The following is a 7,427-nucleotide window of genomic DNA, read 5'->3' on the forward strand; positions in this document are numbered from 1 at the left end:
GGAGCTCCTCATGCAGAGAGTCACCAACCCCCATCCCCACCAGGTCCTCCTGGTGCTCATGACCCTGGGACTGGGAGTCCACAGCTCAGCACTGCTGCAGCCTCACTGGGAAGGGCTCTGGGCCCAGGTGGGACAGAGGAGGAAACACTGATTATGATTTTGCAGTCGTGGCTTTGCCCGTGATACCCGTGATGCGATGCCCCCTATCTCTTCCCTATCCACATTTATCTGATACACTGAAGCTTCAACCTGTGGCACAGAATCAAAACACAATGTTACTTTGTCTCCTCCTGCCACTTTCAGATTTATGAGTTGCCTATTTCCCAGATACTTGTATGAAAAGTCTAGTAGATCCTAGGACTTTACTGCTCACTGTTAAATAGCGGACTATCCTGCGATTAAGTTAGGCCATGAACGTAATTGGAAGTTTGTCATCAAAATATTCTCTCCAAGACACAGATCGATCCTTCAGTAATTCTTCTTCTCCTGCCCTAGCTCAGGACTGCTGCAGACTTCCCTCTGCCCCCGACACACCGAGCCCACTCCCTCCTTAGAGTCTTGGTTCTCCACAGCTGGCCCTGCTGGCCACCTCCTTGTCCACATTCCACGGCCAGAACTCCCCTGCTCCTCCTAGCTCAAAGCCTCCACCCCAGTCTTGCACTATTATCCTGTTTTCTTTTATTCTCAGCAGCCATCCGCATTCAAAATCAGTTTATGCTATGACTTTGTTTACAGATCTGTGATCTCCCTCCCACCAGAGTCCCCCCTCCTGCTCCCTGCAGTGGCCTCTGTCCTCTCTCCTCGGGGCTCTCACATGTCCTGTCCACTCTGGTTCTCTGCTAGAGCCGCACCTTCAATTTCACTGATAAGATGGACACAACCAAGAAACAAACGCAAACACAGAAATGCCTGGCTCGTGGCAGACACTGAATTGATATTTGTTCAAAAAAGGGGGAGGGAAATGATGCACAGTATTGTAAGGAAAAACCTGGGTTTTAAAAAACAAACTGAACACCCATCCCTAGGCAAATGGTGCAGGTGAGGAAACAGGCAGGACAGAGTCTGGCTGCTAAGAAGCAGGCCAGGGAGGGAGGGCACCCTGAGGTTATATCCAGGGGGTGTAGGGACAAGGACAAGGGGAAGTTCACAACAAACACCTGGGACATCCAAGTTTGCCTGTCGCAGACTGACATCTGGCCAGCGCTCCAGCTGCAGCGACCTTGTCAGTCTTCACCCCTTGCTCTGGACTGAATCTTTGTGTTCTCTAGAAGCCACGTGTCAAGCTGGGAGATGGGATTAGGGCCCCTGGGCGACGACAGGGTTCTGATGAAGCCATCAGAGTGGAGGGAGCCATCATGATGGACGGGGGTCCTTATAAGAAGAGTCAGGAGAGCATTTTTTGGCCGGAGATGCCATCTTCCAGTAATTCACCAAAATGACAAACACAAAGGGAAAGAGGAGAGGCGCCCGATGCATGTTCTCTAGGCCTTGTAGAAAATGTGAAGTTGTTCCTTTGGCCACATACATGCGAATCTAAAGGAAAGGTGACATTGTAGACATCAAGGGAATGGGTACTGTTCAGAAAGACATGCCACACAGATGTTACCATGGCAAAACTGGAAGAGTCTGTGATGTTACCCAGCATGCTGTTGGCATAGTTGTAAACAAACAAGTTAACGGCAAGATTCTTGCCAAGAGGATTCATGTTCATATTGAGCGTATTAAGCACTCTAAAAGAGCTGTGATAGCTTCCTGAAACGTGCAAAGGAAAAAGATCAGAAACAGAAGGAAGCCAAAGAGAAAGGTACCTGGGTTCAACTGAAGCGCCAGCCTGTGCCACCCAGAGAAGCCCACTTTGTGAGAACTAACGGAAAGGAGCCTGAGCTCCAGAACCCATTCCCTGTGAATTCATGGCATGTAGGCATACAGCATAGCACACAGGAGAACCAAGAGAACCAGGTGAGCAGGAGCACAAAGTGCTGGAACCTGTTCCCCATGAATTCATGGCATAATAGGTGTATAGCATAGCACACAGGAGAACCAAGAGAACCAAGGAGCATAAGGTGCTGGAACCCACTCCCCACGAATTCACGGCATAATAGGCATACCAAGCTTTGTCACATTCAATGGAAAGGCACCTCCCTCAGCTGCTGGAATCTTTTCCCTATGAATTCATGGCATAAAAGGTATTAAAAATAAAAGACTACTGTAAAAAAAATAAAAAGAAGACGAAGACGAAGAAGAAGAAGAGATAGCAGAGAGCGTGCTTCCTTACAGTCCACCGTCTACACGTGAAGATACGACAGCAAGGTAGCCACCTGCAAACCGGGAGGCAGCCCTCGCCGGCACCAGGTCTGCCAGCACCTTGGTCTCAGACTTCCCAGAATGTTGAGGAATAAACACCTGTTGTTTAAGCCCCAGGTCTATGGTATTCTGTCCCAGACACCCTGGTAGACCAAGATGCCAGGGCTTGTGATATTGCAGCCTCCTGGCTGTGACTCCTTGTACTACAAAAGCAAGGGGCTGTAACCTGAACCAAACCGAGGAATGAGGACTGCCGACTCACCCTCATGAACAGCGGAGCTTCTCCTGTGATCTGGCCACTGTTGGTAAAAATGAAAACAGACCACGAAACACAACATTGAAACCCCTGGCCTCGTGAAGCTGACATGCAGATAACAAGATGAAAAAATAAGTAAACTATAGAGCAGTCCAGATGGAGGTAAGTGCTGAGGGGACCCAGAAAGCAGGGACAGAGGTGAGGAATTCTGTGGGGTGTCATTATAGATAGGGAGGTCAGGAGACCTGGCCGAGAGGAGGACAGTGGAGCAAGAGCCGGAGGGTGAGGCCCGGTGCTGGCTCCTGCAGGGAGGATGCTCCAGAGAGAGAGAGCAGTGCAGAGGCCTTGAGCAGGAGCTCGTGGGGGAGGAGGATGAGTGGGAAGAGGGGAGAGGCTGGGGCTCTATTCTCAAAAGGCAAGAGCAGATGCGACTTCATGCCGTCTGGAAAGGAAAGGTTGCCTTGGGTGACTCACCCACAGGATAGCAGGTAAGGCAGAGCTGAATGTCCTAGACTTAGCTCAGGGAGAAGAGAGGTTGGTGGACTCTTTTGAAAGTTTTCTCTGTTGTATTTATTTCCTTAACAAATGTGGAAGCTTGGACATGAGCTGAGCATGAAAATAGGGAAGGAGTATTGGTGGCTGGGATAGTCACCTAGGAGAGCAGGTCAGGGCAATGCCAGGCAGCCCCAAGGGCCCACCTGAGGTCACTGTCTTGATCATGCCATGAGACCAGTCAGCGAGGCTGGGTATTTCCTCCAGCCGGGTTGGCAGCTGGACTCAGGAATACTTTGCCGGGGAATATAAAGACCACCACGTTAGTGTCTGAGAGATGTTACAAAGGGATGAGGTGGGTGAGACAGAGACTGTAGCAACCTGGGGAAGGTCAGGGAGCAGCAAGAACTCGACTCTAGCCAGTTAGTTGCTGCACAAACAAATGAAGACATGGAAGGGTGTGCTAGTTACGGCAGGAACGTGCAGCAAAGGTTTTACTGACCTCCGGCTTGTTTGTTTCCCATGAAATCCACAACACTTAGTTTTCATAAGAAATCTCTTGTGGAAAATAATTCACTATTTTCAAAGCAAACAGAATAATTTCACCAAACATGCCCCCACAGCTAAACTACGCCACAGTAGGGGAAAAAAGAAAAAGTATCCAATTTGTCAATGAAGCAAATGTAACATCAATCCCAAAAGCTGACAAATTCTTTACCCCCCCAAAAAAAGGAAACTAGAAGAATTTAGTAATATTGAGGCAAAAATGGTAAATTTAATATTAACAAAGAGAATACAATAACATATTTTTAAAATCACATCACGGTTAGAGTCATTGCATTACTCTAGAAATGCACGAGGTATTAAAAGAAGGAAGAAGAGAAAAAGATACTTAAGACAATTGGAGAAATTTGAACACTGATTATTTGAGGGTAAGGTTAACAATTAATATTAAATTAGTTAATTTAATATTGTCACAATACCATTAGTACTAATAGTATAAAACACTAATGGTATTGTGACAATAAATGAGTCCTTGTCTTTTATAAACGCACACAAATTTATAAGATGTCTGCACTTTGCTTTGATATAATCTAAGGGGAATACAAATAGAAAAAGGATTGAAACAAAACTAGCTCCATGTTCACAACGGTAGAAGCTGGGCATGGGGATGTGGAATTCATTACTAGTCTTTCTGCTGTATGTGAGCCTGAAATTTCTCTGAAAAGGGGGGAAAATGTATCATTCAAACAAACACATTCAATTCATAAATCATGAGTGTGTAGTCCCTGATTTGAACTAATGCCCTCCTTTTGTAGGCTACAAAACCCAAACGTGAGCCGGCTGTGTCACAAAGCAAACCAGCCCCACCTCTCAGACCAGGAATTTCCCAGTTTCCTCTGCGCTGCAGAGATGGGAGGTCGCCATTAAGCCCCAGAGACTGAGCTTACTTAGCACAGCTTCATGGCCACAGTTAACCCTGGGACCTGCCGAATAAAATGCTCATTATTATTATTCTGGTTATTTACTGACAGACACTGCAGTCAGAGAAAAACCCTGGGATTGCTATTGTGCTCATCATTAAATGCCTCATTATAGGAAAATGTTCCTGAATGGTGCAGCGGGGTGAATAACAATCCAGGTGGCATTCAGTCCTGTGAGCAGAAAACAGGACTGGTAAAATTGGAATTAAGTTTTTGCATTTTTTTTAAAGTGCATCTTTTCTCATGCCAAGTTTGCATTTTTTAAGAGCAACTGGAGGGGAAAATGTTCCCAAATCCAAATGTCGGATGAAAGCACTTGCCCTCCAGAACATACTGGCCACATAAGTGGTGCTTCGTGCAGGGTAGCGGCTACATGGTGGAGGAAACACCTGTTTTAGTGGGTGTTTCCCCATGCGACCACCACAGGCCTCCTGGGACCACTCTCTGCTGAGGGTCCCAGGAGCCTGGGATTCTGTCCCCAGGTCAGAGCCGCCTGGGGCCTTCCAAGTCTCCATCTGCAGCACAGAGATTCGGTTTCTCGGTTCACTCACAGGGATGGGGAAAGGAAGGTAAGGGGGTGATTTACCCCCAAAGTGCCCGGAGGCCTTACCAGGAGGAAGCAGCTGGCAGGAGCTGAGGCCTGTGGTTCTTTGGGAGGCAGGAGTGAGAACAACAGGAGCTCCAGGTAAGGAGCCTGGAGAGGTGGCCGGTGGCCCGGAAGGCATCAGATGGAGGCTTCTCTCCTCGCCTGAGCAGCAGTGACAGCCCCTGGGCCAAGAAGTGTGGGGGAAATAACCCTTCCATTACATCTGTCCTGCTTACAATCGTGGACTCCTGACCACAGATGTGAGTTGAGATCCAGAGCTCGAGGTGAAGCCCTGGGCCCACCAGGCCTTTCTCTGCAGCCTCCCTCCTTTTCCTCTTGCAGGCACCATCCCAGAAATCCCCTGCACCCCTACCTGGACCTGAGTGCAACTTCCCAGAGAACCTGCACTGACATCGCCTCCCTGTGGATGTCATCTCGACAGGGCTCAGAGCTGCTCTGTGTGGCCAGCAGCTGGACACTCAGAGGCAGCCGTCCCTGGACCAGCCCTGGGAAGTGGAGACGGTGCTGCTGGCTCTGGGTCTCCCCGTCTTTGTGGCCGCAGCTGCCACCCCCAGCATGTACCTATCATGCCAGTTTGGGATGGACAGGGACAGATCAGCTCACATGGGTGGGCTGAGACGTTTTCTCTGCTTCCTTATTCAGCTCTTCCCTTGACCGCGTTCTTCTGGTGAGCACTAGCATGCTAACACAGGATAAAAGGATGTTCACACTCCATGCCCATCCCACACGTCCACCCAAGTGCTTCTTCCCCAGAACTCTTTGTCCTCAATCTCTCAGGTCCCTGGCCAGCCCACCAGGCCACTCATTACTGCTCATGAGATCATGTGTATTCTCAGCTCAAGCTATGTCTCTTCCTGTGCAATGCTGGACAGGGTCCTGACACAGGCCCTGCCCAGGGGAAGGATTTCCCCTCTCCTCTGCCTTCCAGGGGTGCCCTGAGTGTGGCCGGAGTGAGGCAGCTATCAGTCTTGTCTTGCACCCACATGCCGATGGATCCCTCCTTAAACTACTTGAGTGTTTTCCTCCTCAATCAGGGGTAAGGGACCCCCACCATAGCTGCAGGTGCACACTGACAAGTGGACATACACTCATGGGGGGATGACCTGGGGTCTGGATTTGGGGTCCTGCTCAAGCTCACGCCTGGATTTACTGTTCCCATCTTTCTATGGCTATTGCTCAGCCCACCTAACTCTATGACTTGGAAGATACAACAGAACCAAGGACAGGATGGTTGGGTCCAGAGGCACAATCTCTGGTCACTGCACTTCCTCCCTGCTCATATCAAAGTTTCGTCTCTGCCAGGGCCAATGGCACACCCAAAGCTGTCTCTCAAAAGACATTGAATTCCCTGCTGCAGAGAGCATGGTTTTTTCCCAGCAGGGTCATGAGGATGGCCTGAAATACTGTACAGAGGAGGACAGCTTGTGCAGAGGGTTCCCTTCCCACAAAGCTTTGAGTATAGTGTATGGGCAGATCTGGGCAGATCGCAGTGATGGCTTCAGAAATATCTTCCAGGAACGTCCCTGATCCCATGTCTGTGATTTTTAACATTTGGGTATCTGAGAGGAGAGTGCACACAAAGGGAGATGTTGGAGGGCAGAGAAAGCAGCCATCAAAGGGATGGGCAAGGTTCCAGCAGCTTCCTTACGAGGAAACCAGCAATGGCTGGCTCACCATTCGCGGCTCCTTTCACATCCACCTCTGTTCCTGCATCCACTTTAGCCCATGATTTATGAATGGAATTAATAGGAACCAATCAGGCATGGCTGTGCCTACAGTGCTTTGTTCAACAACAGATGTTTCCCGTAGTAATTATGTTAGAATAATAACAACACAGGAAGAAATGCCTGGTCATCAGTATTGGATTGCCAGCGCTAACAAGACAGATGGTTTCACCAATAAAACTGCCAGGGAAGGAGGCTGAGACAAAGGATAAGCATGCCCGGGACTGGCCCCGCTCATCTAGCTGCTTGTCTTGCAATCGGTCATTCCAACTTTCTGTGCCTCAGTTTCCCCTTGGGAAATGAAGGGATGTTCCTAGTTCACTGTTTCATTTAGTTCTTTTTGAGGCAGGAGGAGCAGTTCCCCTCTCCATGGTCTGATTAAGTCCATACCCCCAACCACTTCCCTCATGAGGTTTCCATACTCCAAGCCACTATACACTTCTCTAAGTGCCCTGGGACCAGGTACCAAAAAACTAGGACTATCCCTCTGCCCATGAACCCAAGAATGTATTTAAATTGCCAGTCCACAGGGCCTCTTGGAAATTTAGCTAACCACACCC

The sequence above is a fragment of the Nycticebus coucang genome, chromosome 4 (genome assembly GCF_027406575.1).
Source record: "Nycticebus coucang isolate mNycCou1 chromosome 4, mNycCou1.pri, whole genome shotgun sequence".
Taxonomy (NCBI): domain Eukaryota; kingdom Metazoa; phylum Chordata; class Mammalia; order Primates; family Lorisidae; genus Nycticebus; species Nycticebus coucang.